Below are 18,097 nucleotides of genomic sequence, written 5' to 3' on the forward strand. Positions count from 1 at the left end.
TGATTCAGAGATAGAACGTACATTCAGACGAAGACGCAAGGAACACAAACAAAAACAGCAACATCAAATGGCTAACAATCAACAAATTCATATCCCTATTCAGCCGATTGGACAAATGGTCGCAAGCGTGGCACCACAGGAACAACAGCATGAGCGAAGGGAAATAAATGAAGGTGATTTGCCAGTATCAATGTTCCTGACACCTATAGCAGCACCCATGCACTCCAGTATTATGTATCCAGATTTTGGGATGAATAACTTTCAGATCAGGCCGGATTGGATTAACTTGATGAGCAACACTCTACAATTCTAAGGGTTACCTCATGAGAATCCGAACACACATATCTCCAGATTTCTCAGAAATTGTCAGAACGTTCATGCTCCGGGGGTCAATGAAGATGCTATTAAATTACGACTATTTCCATTTACATTGAGAGATGCTGCATTGGAGTGGTTAGATGCGGAGCCTCATGCCAGCATTACTACATGGGAAGAACTGATCAGGAAATTTTGCAACAAATTCTTCCCACCAGCCAGAGTAGCTAAAATCAGATTGAAAATTCAAACTTTTCAACAGAAAGAGGGAGAAAGCAATCACGAAGCATGGAATAGATTTAATGAGCTGATGAGAAAATGTCCAAACCATGGAATCACTCAAGGAAACCAAGTGCAGTACTTCTACACTGGACTTACACCATTGTTAAAATCTCAAGTTGGTGCCTTTGCTGGTGGATCAATCATAGGGACATCAGTGCAACAAATCATGGATCTATTTGAGCTAATTGCCACCACACATTCAATGTTCTCATCAGAAAGAGTGGTACCACCAAAGGCAGGAAGAATGTATGAATTAGACAGCACGACATCTACCAACGCACAGATAGCAGCTTTTGCAAACACATGGAGCCAATGCAATGATGGAAAGTTCAGCATGTGAGAATTGTGGGAGAAATCACGCTACAGAGAGCTGCATGATGCTCACTTCTTCAGAGGAACAAGTAAACTTTATTCAAAATAGCTCCCGTAATTTCAACTCATATGGTAACAATTTCCAACAAGAAAGAAGACCAAGTTTGGGGGAGATGTTTCAACAATATGTGCAGAAGACGGACAAAGTGTTCCAGCAAATTGACACGAACTTTCAAAATCAGCATGCATCCATCAAAAAACTGGAGACACAAATTGGTTAGATAGCACAACATCTTGCAGGACGTCCACAAGGAACATTGGCTGGCAATACAATGATAAATCCTAAGGAACAGTTGATGGCAATTGAAGTGGTGGAGAACGATCCACCTAGGGCCCCCGTAAAAGTTAAAGCATATGTACCTCCACTTCCGTTTCCCCCAAAGACTTCGAAAGAAGTCGATGGAGCAAAATATTCATGTCATAAATACAAAGAGCGAGGTACAATCACCAGAGATCACTACAGAGAGACCCAAAAGAAAAGATGGCCAAGAAGTGATTAATGAAGCTACAAGGGTAGAAAAATCTGCACCAAATGCAACTGAAAATAGAGAAGGTACAGAAACATCAGCTGCCAAAGCACCAAGTCTAGACAAAGCTTACATGCCTCCCATTCCCTTTCCTCAAAAGCTCAAGAAGAACAAACAAGACACAAACTATGAAAAATTCCTCGATGTTCTCAAGAAGCTCCAGATCAATGTTCCGTTCATAGATGCGATACTACAAATTCCAAGCTATAAGAAATTTTTGAGAGAGATGTTGACAAAGAAAAGAAAGCTTCCGGAGTTTGAAACCGTTGCATTAACTGAGGAAAGTAGTGCAAGAGTCCAGAGAAAATTGCCTCCTAAATTGAAGGATCCAGGGAGTTTTACTTTACCAGTTTCAATTGGAAATTCCTATTCAACTAATGCATTGTGTGACACTGGTGCCAGGTGCAATCTAATGTCCTATTCTGCTTACAGGAAATTGGGACTAGGTGAAGTCAACTCAACATCAATAACGCTAAAACTCGCTGATAGAACGATCACAAGGCCACGTGGCAAAGTTGAGGATGTACTTGTCAAAGTAGGAAATTTAATATTTCCTGTGGATTTCATTGTATTGGACATACCAGAAGATCGAGACATTCCAATTATATTGGGTCGACCATTCTTAGCAACGGGACGAACCCTTATTGACATGGAGAATGGAGAACTAATCTTGAGAGTGGAGGACAAGCAGGAGATATTCAATATTTACATCCAATATCAGAAACCTCCCAATAAAAATGATTGCTGTAGAATTGATGAAGAAGAGCTACCTGATCAACGAAGCTATCAAAACAAAAAACAAATTTTGGAGAACTTCTTTGGTAGAGATAAGAATGGACAAATCAAAATTTGGAGAGCAAAAAAGGATTACATCAATGAAAATTGCACAAAGTGCAATGATGGAATAACTTGGTTTGAGCCACCATGATACAGCGGCACAAGTCAAGCTAATGACTTAAAAGAAGTGCTTCTTGGGAGGCAACCCAAGCTTTTATTTTATTTATTTTGTTTTCAAAATTCTAAGATAATTTAATTTATAGTTTATTTAGAAATCATCACCCATACACCTTCTACCCATAGGTCTTGGAGTAATTAAGTTAGTTATTAAATGTTTGAGCTAAGTAATTCATGTTCCATGAGTTTAATTTTTCAAATTTGATTTTTCAGAAACATGACGTCGCAGAACACTCAAACCAACATGGACATGGAGAAAATGGGACAAATCTCAAGTTTGGGAAAAAATGTAGAAGAAGAGTCAATCAAATGCAACACCAAGATACCACAACATCATAGGTAATACTGACATTTTAGGGAAGTCCTCCTCCTTTTCCTTTAAATTTCACATTGAGGACAATGTTTTAGTTAAGTTTGAGGGAGTGACATCATTTGCTTACATTGTTGAGTTTCTCGAATGCTTATGTGTGATTCGCTTATTTTATGTGTTTGTATTTTTATTAAAAAAAAATTCATTTCTTTTTTTGCATGCTTGTGTGTGTTAGATAACCTTGCCGATATTGATATGTGTAATTGAAAACATGCGTTGATTTATGAATTGTGGACGAGTTATGTGTTTGAGTTAAATTTTTGCTTATTCATGTGAAAATTATTTTTGCACGTGAGTTGATTGTAGCGTTGTGCATGAAGAGGTTGATTCATGTTTATAGGTTGAAATAGAGAACTTAGATGCTAAATCCAAACAACCATTAAACATCACAATACCCTTAAACCAAACTTATGACGTTTAGATGATTACACTGTTGTAGGGAAGTTTGGAGATAAATGTGGATTTCGTGTGTGTTAATTTTTGTGTGGATTGTCTGAAACTAATGGGATGAAAATTCAGTGAAAATCTTAAGTTAGATGTCGATTTTCGAGGATAGATGTTTAATAAGGGGCATTGCACTAATCACCGTATAAAAAAAAAAAGATCCCAATGAGGACAACTTTAATAATCTCATTGTGAATCGTCTCTTCGTAGCTTTTATGACTCGAGTGATCAAGCCTATAAGGGTTTAAAACCTGGTGCTCTAAAGTTATCTGATTTGGGAGTCATCGGCCTAAAACTCGCTACAAGGGTCATTTAGAAAGTTTAAGGGAGAGACGTCCGCACAAAGAGTGATTAAAGAATAAAGATATATATGAAAAAAATTAAAAAATAAAAAGAGAAAAAAAATAGATATCAAATGCCTTAATTAAGTCCCGAACACTTGTTTTAGAGGATTAGACCTTTGATAAGGGGTAAGTAACTTGGTTGATTTCTAGAGGTTGAAGAAGTCAAAAATAAGGAGAATCCTCATTTGTTGACATGTGGAACTATAATCAGTAAAATCTAACCAAACTTGAGTGGTGTAAAAAATTAGTATTGAAAATTTAACCTTATGTTACACCCTTGGAAAGAGAAAAGAAAATAAGTTTGGGGTGTGTAAATCCCACGAGCAAAGTAAGGAAAAATTTGACTTCTAAGGTCGGGAATTGGGTCAACTTATTATTGTACAGCGTTGCACTTGACTCTCCACACACACACACCCATTGTGCATTGAATAGGCGAGAATTTAACTTTTGCATTATAGCTTTGAAGTGGTTCATGGAATCGAAGTTATGTTTTTAATTCTCAAACATGAAGGCAAGCTATCTAGCGAAATTTATTTTAAGTGATTTTGTTTGTCTTAGTTGTGCTTGTGTGTCCATTAATTATTTTTACAGGTTTTTTGGTGTCTGCTTGAGGACAAGCAAAAGATTAAGTTTGAGGGTGTTTGATGAGTGATTTACACTCATTATATTATGCCATTAATTTCATGATTTTGCTATCTTGGAGAGTATTTTACAAGTGCTAACAAGTGATTTTGGTGTTGTTTTGTAGATTGATTGAAGTGGAGAAAACAAGAGCTAAAAGAGGTCAAAGGAAGGAAATAGGCAAAAGCTAGCGAAATTGGATGAAATAACCAAAACGTAAGAGATCCAAAGTTCGAGGATTAAAATCCAAGAGTTCTAGAAGCCAATTGGATGAAGGAAGGTGTCAAAGGGATCAAATTTAGTCAAGATATGATCATAAATCATTTTCCAACCAAAATGATTTCCACCGAAGTTTTGGTCTCACATTTAGACTCATTTTGACATAGAAAACGATGGAATTGGAGAATGATTCCTGAAGCAAAATTGTGGTCCTTTGAATTAGCTTTCCAACGCATCTTGAATCACTTCAATCGGATATCGAACGAAAAAGTTATGATAAAAATACTGAAAGTTGTCCAGTACAACCGAAGTAGTCCTCAGCGCCATGATGCTGAAATTTTAACAGAAAGTCAGTGCCTAGGCGCCCAAATCGCAGCTCCCAGGCGCCGCCGTACGAGAGTAATTTTTTTAGGTTTTTACCATTCTTTTTCGGCCCAACTCATTTCCAAATCTTTCCCTAACCTCCAAGACATTATAAACACAAAATTGAAGACCTAAATTAGTGGGGGGCCGCACACTAAAAATCTGTGGAATCAAGCCACGCGAAAAAACGGAGTCTTTGTCTAAAGAAATGCGTTGAGAAAGGGCGGATGTATAGAAGAGATAGTGCTTTTTCAACTCTCTCAAAATGGAATCTCTTGACATATTGGAGAGAAAACAACATGAATGGAGATTCAAAGGAGAAATTTAAGAAGATTAACACTAAGAATTGAAGATTGGAAGCATTCATTGGAAGAGGAAGGAGATCTTGGTGCAAGAATTTCACTTTTTCTTCTACATCTTTATTACAAATTCGGTGATGTATTCTAAGACAATTTCCTATTTTTCTTCAATTATTATGAGTAGTTAAATTTGATTTTAGGGCGAACAATGTAATTTTTTGGAATCCTTTATTTCATGCAATTGAGATTCTAGTACTTTTATATTTTATGTGTTGATTTTAATGTTGTTCTTAATACATTTAATTACTTGATCACTAATTAGATGATTTGTGAACAATGATTGCGTGGAGATGCGGATTATTTGTTTAGACCGCATGTTAAAATCCGGTAAATTGATATAACGCGTAGAGATACCTATATTGATTGCTGCGGTCGTGTGTGAATTCTTAGAACCAATATTTCGTTTAATTAAATTTAATTTGCATAGAGATATGGAATTAAACTAATTAATTAGACCCAATGAGAACTCGAGAGGGATAAGTTGAATACAATAGAAGAATTCGACCGAACACTACCTTAGGTTTTATGAATCTTGATTTATGAAGTAAAGGTGACCAATAGGTGAAATTGTTCGGCCCTAACGTCCATTTATTGTTTGAATTCTCAATCACTTTTCGTTGCATCCAATTGCATTTTTAAGTCTTTAGAATAAAAATCACATTTAATCATTGTTTTTGTTTATTTTTGTCAAATAGAAGTTAGAAATAATAAGTTGGGCATTAAAAGTACAGTCTTCCGTAGGAACGATAATCTGGACTCAAAAGGTCCACTTTACTACTTGTTACGATCCGTTCACTTGCGGGATAAAATCGACAACATGCAACCATTCATGAATACATTGCCCATTTCCTTGAAACGTCTGAATGTGACAGCCTCGGTTTGTATTGAAGGGGTTGCATACAATAAAATCTTTGTGAGGATGGCCGAGCTACATCCTTGGCTAGATTTGACCCAAATAATAGGGGAGTTCATTCCAGCAGAGCCCTCAACTCTGGCTGATGAGGGAGATGGATCTAAATGGATGGCAAATGAGGGGGATGCAGCTCAATCTCTGATTCTTTTTTGTACTCTTGATTTTGTCAAAGGCACAAATGTATGATACTGATTTTCTAATAAACCGGTTTTGCTGAGTTGACCATGTTTCATCCACTTATAGTTAGTGTATAGAACACATTGGCTCGCCATAATGGTAATTTGTAGTATATGAACTCGTCATATGATAACTTTTCCAGAGAGATCTACGGGATCGTCATAGACAAATTAACTTAGGTAATTTGCAGTATATGAACTTGTCATATAATAATTTTTTTGAAGAGATTTATGGGCTCGCCATAGACAAATTAAGTTAGGTAATTTGCAGTATATGAACTTGTCATATAATAACTTTTCCAGAGAGAACTATGGCGAGAAACTTAGGTAATTTGCAGTATATGAACTTGTCATATAATAACTTTTCCAGAGAGACCTATGGGCATACCATAGACAAATTAACTTAGGTAATTTGTAGCATATAAACTTATCATATAATAACTTTTCCAGAGAGACCTATAGGCTCGCCATAGACAAATAACTTAGGTAATTTGCATTATATGAACTTGTCATATAATAACTTTTCCAGAGAGTCCTATGGCGAGAAACTTAGGTAATTTGCAGTATATAAACTTGTCATAGAATAACTTTTCCAGAGAGACTTGTGGGCACTCCACAGACAAATTAAGTTTGGTAATTTGTAGTATATGAACTTGTCATATAATAATTTTTCCAAAGAGAAGTAGTCCATGCATTTCATTGATGAACAATTCACAAGGGTCTGAACAATAGGGGGGCATAAGAACAATCATTGATAGTATATTCGCAAATACTTAACATTCCATGGGTAGGTTTGTTTTTTCCTATCCAAAGCCTCAATTCTAAATGTCCCTAACCTGAGCTCGTCAGATATACGGTATTATCCTCCCATTTGGGACTTAGCAAGCCAACATCGGGGTCTTTAGAAAAAGAAAAACCTTTCTTAACACAAAGTCGTCCATGCGGAACAATTTCTTCTTCACCTTTGCATTGTAATACTTAGCCATCTTTTACTGATAGGAGGCCAACTTTATTTGAGAGTCATCTCTCTTTTCTTCGACAAAATCCAGTTCACATCATCGTATTACATCATTAGATATCTTGTTGAAATGTAAGCGTCGAGGTAAGAGGAGTCCGACCTAGACGAGGCTCATAGCTTCGATGCTATAAACCATGGAGAAGGGGGTCTCTCCCGTTGTGGTTCGGCTTGTGGTACGGATTGCCCATAATACGTAAGAAAGTTCGTCAACCCAAGCCCCTTTCGATGCATCATGTTTCTTCTTCAAGATGCTCTTGATGGTCTTGTTCACTGCTTCCACTTGACCATTTGCCTGAAGGTGAAGGTGATGGAGGGTAGAGAAGTGTTTTTGATCCCTAGTTCTTTACACAAATCCCTGACTTTCCTGTTGTCGAAATGCCTACCATTACCTGATATGAGCGAGTGACGAATTCTGAACCGGCAAATGATGTTCTTCCAGATAAATTTGGAGGTACTAGCCTCAATAATCTTTGAAAGCGGCTCAGCTTCGACACATTTGGTGAAGTAATTAATGGCAACTATAGCATAGCTAACATTTCCTCTCCCTTTCGGGAAAGGGCTGATGAGGTCGATCCCCCATTTGGTGAAAGGCCAAGGGCTGGATACAACTGTCAACTCTTGAGATGACTTCCCGTGAACAGATGAAAAGCGTTGGCATTTGTCACATTTCCTTACAAATTGGATGGCATCCTTGTTTAGCATTGGTCAGTAATACCCTTGTCTTAGTATCTTACACGCTAGAGCCAGGCCGACAGTATGATTATCGCAAATCCCTTCATTTACCTTCCTCAGCACATAACTGGCCTCATCCCCACCAGTGCATCACATGACCCGTGATGAGAACCCTCTTTTATACAGTACCTCATCCTAAAGGACATAATGTGCAGCTCTACACTTGAGTTTGTGAGCTTCCTTCTTGTTTTTTGGCAGCTTTTGGTCTCTAAGATAAGCAATGATCGGCTGCATCCAATGAGGGGCTCCTTCGATCCACATCACTTTGTCCCCCTTGGATATAGAGGGCCTAGGAAGATGTTCTATTGGAAGGACCTTGAGTAACTCCGAATCCATGCTGTTGGCCAATTTTGACAAGGCCTCTACTTATGTATTTCCAGTCCTTAGGATCTGATTCAGTTCAAACTTCTCAAAATGTGAGAGCAACTCCACAACCTTCTTCAGATATGAGGCCATGTTTTTGTCTCTCGCAACAAAAATCGTCCATGACTTGGCTAACCACCAACTGTGAATCGCAACTGACAAATAAACCTTTTACCTGCGTCTCCTTTGCAAGTCTGAGGCCAGCCAGCAATGCTTCATATTTCGCCGCATTATTGGAGGCCCTAATACCGAATCTGATGGCACAATTGAATTGGTGCTCCTCAGGGCTTACCAAAACAATTCCAGCTCCCAAACCCATTTTACTAGAGGAGCTATTAATAAATAGGCTCCAAGCTGTGGGTCCAACGGTTCCACTTCCATACCAATGTTTTCAGCTTCGGTGAATTTAAAGTCTATCAACGCTTGACCCTTTACTGAGGCTCTTAGCTTATATGAGATATCAAACTTGCTTCATTCCACCGCCTATTTCATTAGCCTGCCCAATGCATTCGACTTCGGTAACACTTGTTTAAGAGGTAGGTTTATCAGTATGTGTATGCTATGGGCCTAAAAGTATGGCCTTAATTTTCTGGAAGCAGTCGTCAAGGAGAAAGCGAACTTCTCCACATCCGTGTATCTCGACCTAGCCAACGAGAGGGCCTTGCTCACATAATAAATGAGTAACTGCGTGCCCTCCTTTTCTCTAACCAAGACTGAACTTACGGCCTCTGCTGATACAGCGAGGTACAAAATTAGGATCTTCCCTTCCTTGGGCTTCGAGAGGAGGGGGGCTCTGCCCAAATATTTCTTTAACCCTTGGAGGGCTACTTAGCACTCTTCGTTCCATTGGAATTTCTTTCCTCCTTTGATGATTTGAAGAAAGGGAGACACATGTCAGTTGCATTTGAAATGAATCGACTTAGTGACAAGTAGACTCATCAAACCCGCATTTCCTTAGGCTTGCTGGGGAATCTCATGTCTAGCAGAGCTTTAATTTTGTCTGGGTTTGCTTCTATTCCACGCTGATTAACCATGTAGCCCAGAAATTTCCCTGAAACCACGCCAAACACGCATTTCAATGTGTTCAGCTTCATGTGGTACCTTCTTAAAATGTGGAAGGCCTCCTCTAGGTGTTCAGCGTGGTTTACAAGCTTTTCACAAGCATATCATCCACAGCATTTCAATGTGTTCAGCTTCATGTGGTACCTTCTTAAAATGTGGAAGGCCTCCTCTAGGTGTTCAGCGTGGTTTACAAGCTTTTCACAAGCATATCATCCACAGCATTTCAATGTGTTCAGCTTCATGTGGTACCTTCTTAAAATGTGGAAGGCCTCCTCTAGGTGTTCAGCGTGGTTTACAAGCTTTTCACAAGCATATCATCCACAGCATTTCAATGTGTTCAGCTTCATGTGGTACCTTCTTAAAATGTGGAAGGCCTCCTCTAGGTGTTCAGCGTGGTTTACAAGCTTTTCACAAGCATATCATCCACAGCATTTCAATGTGTTCAGCTTCATGTGGTACCTTCTTAAAATGTGGAAGGCCTCCTCTAGGTGTTCAGCGTGGTTTACAAGCTTTTCACAAGCATATCATCCACAGCATTTCAATGTGTTCAGCTTCATGTGGTACCTTCTTAAAATGTGGAAGGCCTCCTCTAGGTGTTCAGCGTGGTTTACAAGCTTTTCACAAGCATATCATCCACAGCATTTCAATGTGTTCAGCTTCATGTGGTACCTTCTTAAAATGTGGAAGGCCTCCTCTAGGTGTTCAGCGTGGTTTACAAGCTTTTCACAAGCATATCATCCACAGCATTTCAATGTGTTCAGCTTCATGTGGTACCTTCTTAAAATGTGGAAGGCCTCCTCTAGGTGTTCAGCGTGGTTTACAAGCTTTTCACAAGCATATCATCCACAGCATTTCAATGTGTTCAGCTTCATGTGGTACCTTCTTAAAATGTGGAAGGCCTCCTCTAGGTGTTCAGCGTGGTTTACAAGCTTTTCACAAGCATATCATCCACAGCATTTCAATGTGTTCAGCTTCATGTGGTACCTTCTTAAAATGTGGAAGGCCTCCTCTAGGTGTTCAGCGTGGTTTACAAGCTTTTCACAAGCATATCATCCACAGCATTTCAATGTGTTCAGCTTCATGTGGTACCTTCTTAAAATGTGGAAGGCCTCCTCTAGGTGTTCAGCGTGGTTTACAAGCTTTTCACAAGCATATCATCCACATACACTTCTATTGTCGGAAAACATTCTATTAACAAATCTCTGATATGTCGCCCCAACGTTCTTTAGTCTGAAAGGCGTGACCCTATAACAGTGAAGCCCGGTATCTGTTATGAACGATGTGCTCCTCATCGGATTGGTTCGTGAGTATTTGATTGTACATTGAGTAGGCATCCATGAGACTAAGTAACTTATGGCCTGCAGTGGCGTCCATGAGCTTACTAATTCCGGAGAGGGAAAAGCTATCTTTTGGGCATTAAGATTAGAAAAATCTATGCAAACCTTCCACTTGACATTGTGTTTTTTGACTAGGACCTGGTTGGTTACCCACTTAGGCTATATTGCTTCCTAGATGAACCTGTTATCCTCCAGCTTCTGAACTTCCTCCTTCAATGCTTCATATCACTCAAGGTTCAGGGCTTTTCTCTTTGTCGATAGGGGGTAAATTTAGGGTCAATGTAATGGTGGCAGCTAACCTTGGGGTCGATGCCCACCATATCCCCATGCTTCCAAGCGAAGACATCCAGGTTGTTGAGGAGGAAAACGCTCAGCCTCTGCTTGTTCTCAATGTTCAATTCCTTTCCCATCAGTAATTTACTAGGGTCCTACAGGTCCATTGGGAAGACTTCTAACTCCTCAACTGGGGTGGCCTATGAGTCAGGTTCTGTTATCCTGGGATCCAAGATTATCTCCATCACCCCTTGTTCAGGGTTGGCTCCTTCTGTAAGGGTGTCCATCATTTTGACGCTTCTCTCTTCTTTAGGGGTTTGGACCTTCTGAGGTGCGTTAAGCATCTCCATATCCTAGAGGATCATATTCAAACTATGGGGTTCGGACTTTCTCAACGAACTGAGGTAGCACTTCCTTAAGCTCATTTGATCGTCTTGAACCGTTACAATGCCCCGTTCACTTGGGAACTTCATGCACGGGTAGTAAATAGAGGTGACTGCCCAGAGCTCTTTCAGTGCGGGTCACCCTAGTACTCTGTCATATGCGGACCTATGGTCCACCATAAGGAATTCCATAAGATGGTGTGTTATAAATGGGGGTGCTCCCATTTCTCTAGCTAGTGTGATACTTCCGTATAACTTCCTATCAAAGGCATCAATCAATCCCTAACTATTAATGTTAGTACCAACTCTTTTTCCATAAGTTGTAACCTGTGGCAGTAGACTTGATCAAGTACGTTAGCTATGGCGACAATGGTAGGGAGTTGTTACATCAGTCACTTCAATAGATCCTTTTCTAAAGATTTTTTGCCAGGCCCTTTCTTTAGTTTCCTTTAGCCTCGTCCCGTGCTTGAGAGTTCGACCACAACATGGGTTTGGCCACCACATAGGTTCATTCCAAGGGGGTTTGGCCAGGAGATTTTTGCCCCTTGGCATGCGTACATGGGGCTGACTATCGATGATGTGGCCTATGTTGTAAAAGGCATGACAAATAACGCTCTTGAACCTTATCTAACTGGCAGCCCATACCCATAGCAAAGCTTACTACTCTCCCTACCATATCTCTTCATTTTTAGCCTCCATGCTGTGAAGCACGGACACTAGAATGGTGGAGTATGTGTGTACAAAACATGTTGAATTTGGATAGCAATGTGATATGCATGGAACATGTCACCACGTGGCTCTATTTCATATTCTTTTTGAATTTTCAACTTGTGAGGATACAACCCTAATATGCCTCGGACACGTCCCAATGCCATGTGTTGTGTCCTACTTTTTATTTCTTTTTAATTTTTGACATGTGAGGGATATGGCACCAGCATGTTTGTTTATATCCTTTTAATTTCTGACACGCAAGAGACCCAGACATCAGGAACTCAATTAGCCCAGTGTTGTAAATTTTTGAATGTAATATTCTGGAAAATTTCAGTTTATCAAACATTTGAGTAAATAGTCAAAATAATGTGAGCAAAAATGTATGAAATCCATGTCAATTTGATTTATATACAATATATGCACTTTGTGATACATGGATATTAATATTTATGATTTACAACCAGAATATTTCTTATTAAAACGAATAGTCACTCCTCCACTTCAAAAGATTAAAAATCCCCTGCAAGAATAGAAATCAAAACTAAAAACTGAAGGTATAATTTATTAAAGACTAATACAAATGTTTATAGTTCTCTAATCAATTTGTCCCTGAGATGTCCATATCCAACTTTTTTGATAAATTGTCAAGGCGTATTTGTGCTACATATTGTGCTTGCCCGAATAATTCTAACCAATTCTTTTTCTCAGCCACCACCTAATTCATAGTTTACATGCTTCATAGTTTACATGCTGCAACCTCCTATCTACTGTGGGAACTCGAATAATTCTAATCAATTCTTTTTCTCAGCCACCACCTAATTCATTTTTCACAAATTTAATCAACATGTTTGCTGAAGCAGAAGGGAATGTAGAGTTTTTGAGTTGGACATGGACAATCATAAATGTCTCACTCCTTTGATTCCTCGTTGTTGGATGTTGACAAATGCTATTATTACACTTGTCTCTGAAGGATAAGAACTAATTATGTAGCATCTATATCAAGAATTCAAGTATTGTGTAAGTCATTAATCCGATCATTTATCGGCACTACTCGTGATAAAGACCTTGAAAAATTGATATATTTATCATAAAGAGATTCATTGGTTCACATCCTGCTTCATCTTAATTGTTATATGACAAGTGAAAGTGTTGTCTTGGCCCGAGTAAGGATATTATTTCTCTTAATGTTCATGGAGTTTTGAAAAATCTAAACATCTCGGAGATAGATAGAGATGTTGGATTTGTCGAATGCATTGCATCCTTCATATACTGGAGGAATCCATTGATGAGAAGGGACATGGGAAAGCTTGAACCTAATTCCTGTGGTGATGAACATGATTGCAATTGAAATTCCTTGGGAGTTATATATTTGTATATTGATAAGACCATCCACTATTTCTGGAAGCTCGACCTCTCCTCTAAATGAACTATATAGCCAAGATAGCCAATAAACCAAAATAGAAGAGATTGCCCACACCCATGAGTAAATGTTTCATAGTAACCTAAGGCCCTGTTTGATATGCCTCCATTTTTCATGGAAAATGGAAATCAAATTCTATTTCCCACTTTTTGGCATGTTTGATGGTAGAAATTTTCCATGGAAAAGATTTTTCCTAAACCCATGCCACATAAGCATTTTCTTGCTTTTTGATGAAAAGCGATTCCCAACTTTTTCGATTTATTTTTTTATTTTTTATTTTTTGGCAGTTGAAACAAATTTTAGGAACAATTGTAAAAGATGATATGCCTTAAATTAACAATTTTCGTGTAAAACTAAGCCAAACGAACACCAAAAGATAGATGATTTTTTGTTTCCTTTTTTTTTTCTTTTGCAATGGAAACAAGTTCTAAGAACAATTGTAAAAGAGGAAATCCCTTAAATTGACAATTTTCATGAAAAATTAAGCTAAACAAATACCAAAAGACACTTTTATTTCAACATTTTTCAGATGAAAAATTATACCAATTAAACACCATTAATTGACAATTCTCAGAAAATAATTTTCAGGCAATTCAATTCCCTGAAATTCATTTTCTTTCCACTCAAATTTCATCTTTGCAATCAAACGAACCCGAATTAAAATTTGCATTCTTTTTGATATATTCTGGTAATAGGTAGGAACATAAGCTAAAACATTCTGGTAGCTATGAAGACAGTTATTAAAACATTAGCACTGCACTAGAAGTTCCTCCTAGAGTGAATATTGATACGATAAGAGAAACTTTATTATAGCCATTTTTGTAAAGTCAATGTACTCTACGAATAGAGGAATACATAGAATTGAACATAGTAAGAAAGAAATCGAAAGATTTTGTTTTGAAATTTCTCGAAAAGAAATCATAAGTTCTTCTCTCTATTGGGACAATATAACTTGAAAACCAATCTCAGAATGTCATTTTCGATTCCTGCGCTATTTTTTCTGTGTTACCAATGGATTCACAATTTTGTGTTCTTCTCGTTACTCCTCTCATAAATTTTAAAGAAAAGAATTTCTTGCATTATTTTCTTAAGTTCACTAACAAATATTAACTAAACAGGTGGCCTAAACTCTTTGTACAAATTGGATAACAAATGGACTATGATGGCTATGACAAATGAGAAGTTAAATCTTGGCAAAATAATCTCACATATGCTTTCACTGCTTTTCTTCCACCATTGATAGAACCAGACATTATTCAGTGGTAATGCTGATTGAAGTAAGAGCTGGGTGGGAAAAGGTGGTTCACATATGCTTCAACTGCAAACTATTCAACAACACATGCACACACCCCAAAAAACAAAAAAAGGAAAAAGGAAAAAGGAAAAAAACAAAGAGAGAGAATTCGGGGTGTGTAAATATGGAGTGGGGTTCTCATGTTGTGCTTGGGGGTGGCGGTGGCTATAGTATCTATGGTTGTTGACTTGTTGAGGGACATGAGAAAGGGAGAGAGGAAGTTAGTCTCTTTCTTTTTTTAGTTTTCTTTGCGCTTTTATTTTTTAATCAGGATAAAATTTCTTTCCTTACTAAATTTCTTCTTCCTGTGAAAGAGTCATGGACACCAGAATATTGTTGTATTCATCCTTATCTATAGTACATTATGGTTGTGCTCGATTGAATTAATACTATATGTAGTAAGGGATAGATTTTTATTATTTATTATTTATTTATTTTTTTGAGTTAAAAGGCTTATTAGGAATTTTGTAATGTCAAAGACTGCCAGCGTCCTTAAATTTCTGTTTAGTGATTTTGTACTTTTGTTGAATTTCATATTTCAAAATCTGTTCATTTAGTGCGGTGACTCTTGGTTGTTTTGACAGTTCCCTTGGAGAGAGATCTCTGTTTTACCAGTACAGTGGCATGCCTTGGCGCTTAGTGTCTTTTCCTCAATTGTAGCACCTTTCGGAGGCTTTTTTGCAAGTGGCTTTAAAAGAGCTTTCAAGATCAAGGTCTGATAGTATTAATTTTTTTAAACTGGAGCTAAGCTCACAAATCTGAGTTAATTATTGTTTTTTTTTTTTAAATTCAATTTCTGTGGAGCTTCAACCCATGTGGTAAAGCTGTTGTATCATTGTACTACCCATTCTTCAATAATTTCTGTTTGCTGTAGGATTTTGGTGAAAGTATTCCGGGACATGGTGGAATCACTGAGAGAATGGATTTCCAGGTGAGTTTGAATGAAGATTAGGATATATTAAAGAAGGCATGGTTACACCTAGAACTTACCTCCGTCCATACATCCTTGGTCTGATGCAACAATGCATTATTTTTGTTAATTATCTCATTCTTTGGAAAATATGATCTCACAACATGGTTGATACTCTGTATAACAGTTTTTTATATTGTATCTTGTGGATTAGGAAAGTAAGGATGGGGATTGTGTTGTTCAGATGTATTGTATCCTGTGGATTAGGAAAGTAGGGATGGGGATTTTGTGGTTCAGATGTATTTAAATGAACTTCAAATGTTTGATATTGGTATAGCACCTATAATCATTTTGCATTTTCTATTATTTTCTTCTAAATTTCTTTTGGAGCTCTTTCTTAGTGAAAAATGCAAGTTCATTATGCAATGATTTCATTTAGTGGTACAAGGTGGTGAGTTGCTATTTCTTACTTGCGTTTTGTTATTCTCGAACATAAGTTAGATTCCTGGATAGCTAATAATAATTTCGATTTAAAAATAAAATGAAAAGTGTCTTCATAATCCCAACTTGCTAGAGAATATAAATGTAAAATGAAGATAAAGATAAAGATGCATTCGTCGTCATAAGTACCTGGTGGCGAGTTGACCGTTCCAAATTCGATACCCCCATGTTTTGAGTCATTGTACATGGTGATCCATACTTTTTTACCTTGACCACCTTTCTGGAGATTCTTATTATTTTAAAACCTAGCGTAAGGATCCATTTTGATACCCTCACCTGCACGGTTCTTGTGTGTGGTTTTTTTTTTAGTATTCAAATTTCGACTTTTCATTGTAAATTTAAATTCCATTATTTTGATGAAATCTGCTGAATTAGACTTTTCTATACGATAAGAACAAAAGTCATTTATATCTCGTCTCAAGCGTTGGAAATTTACGGTTGATTTCTTAGATTTGGAGTCAAAACAAAAACAAAAACAACACACAAAAAGAAACCAAAAACGAAAACAAGAACACCAAAAATGTTGACCCAGTTAAACAGGCCTAATCTGGATGGCTCAAGGACAGTCCGTTCCACTGTTACACAATCTACGGTCGAAGAGAGCAAGAGTACATGAAAAACCACTCAAACCCCAAGGTTTCATTCACAGATCCAATCGATCTCGTGAAACCACACAAATCGACCCAAATAAAATCAACCAAACATTTCTGGAATTAATCAATACAAGATCAGTCAATATCTCAGGCCTGACCGTATCTAAAACCTACAAACTCCATTGGATCATTACAGAAACCTTACAAATTAGAGAAGAACTTTTCAGACCCAAAGACGCAAAGAAGAGAGGATAAAAAAATCTGGAAGAATGAAAAAGTCTCGTGACTTTTGGCCCAAAAAGGACGTTCCATATTCCAAGAGAACATGTTAGCCCTTGATTAAATCCAACAGTCCAAAAAGAGTCTAAACTAGCACAGTCCGAGTGAACATCAAATGACCAACAGGTGATTGCCAACTAGGCAGTATCATCCAAATAAGCAAAGGTGACCAATTGACAAAAATAGCACTCATTTTAGAATGTTGAGAAACATAATTTTTCACATCAAAATTAGCTCTGTACCGGAAGAAGTTGTCCCTCTAAGGAGGAGAACAAGTCAAGTACTCGCTCAGGATGTGATCTGGGAACAAAATGTCCTGCTCCTCGTATGGAGACAAATGTCACATTCTGGTATTCCACTACATAGCCTCCAACCTCGCCTTGTAGTCCCAGGCGTACCATGGAGTCTTTACAGGTGACCCAATTTTGTGCACCGTCCTTGTGGATACTGGCTATAATTTTCTAGCTCCTCACCCTCCTCTAGATAGACAATGTGTTGTTTCTAGAGTTTGAATTCACTCCTTCGAAAACAATCGGACAGAATTACCTGAATGCAGGAATTGATCAACAGGATCAGAAATTGTAATTCGAGCCCACCGACTTCACGATGTGTCCTTAAAACGAATTTGCTGCCTTCAATGTGCTAAAGGCGTCCAGCAATCGTTTCCCAGGATAGAACGAATTTTTCGTCTCCTACGGAAGCAGCACTGCAGTCTGTAGGAGTTCCAACGAACTCAACGAAGTGTTTTTGACTTCGAGACAATATCAGAACGAGAGAGAGGGAAATGAGATTCAAAGCACAGAAAGTTTTGCAATGAAAATGGTGTAAATTTTCTGGTAGAAAGGCTGGCTATTTATAGACTTGTTCGTGGCCATTCGAACAGTCATCACCTTTCAGACAAGCCTCAAAAATCCGAACAGACATACTGTTCTTAAAAGTCGTGTCTGTTAAGTCGGTTAACA

General features: G+C 37.9%; 1 pseudogene; it reads left to right on the top strand.

Annotated features, from left to right (window-relative positions):
• Window positions 1-17,553, top strand: part of LOC111394219 — a 37,251-nt pseudogene extending 19,698 nt beyond the window's left edge.
• Window positions 17,554-18,097: the final 544 nt, after the last annotated feature.

Source organism: Olea europaea, chromosome 5 (assembly GCF_002742605.1).
Source record: "Olea europaea var. sylvestris chromosome 5, O_europaea_v1, whole genome shotgun sequence".
NCBI lineage: Eukaryota > Viridiplantae > Streptophyta > Magnoliopsida > Lamiales > Oleaceae > Olea > Olea europaea.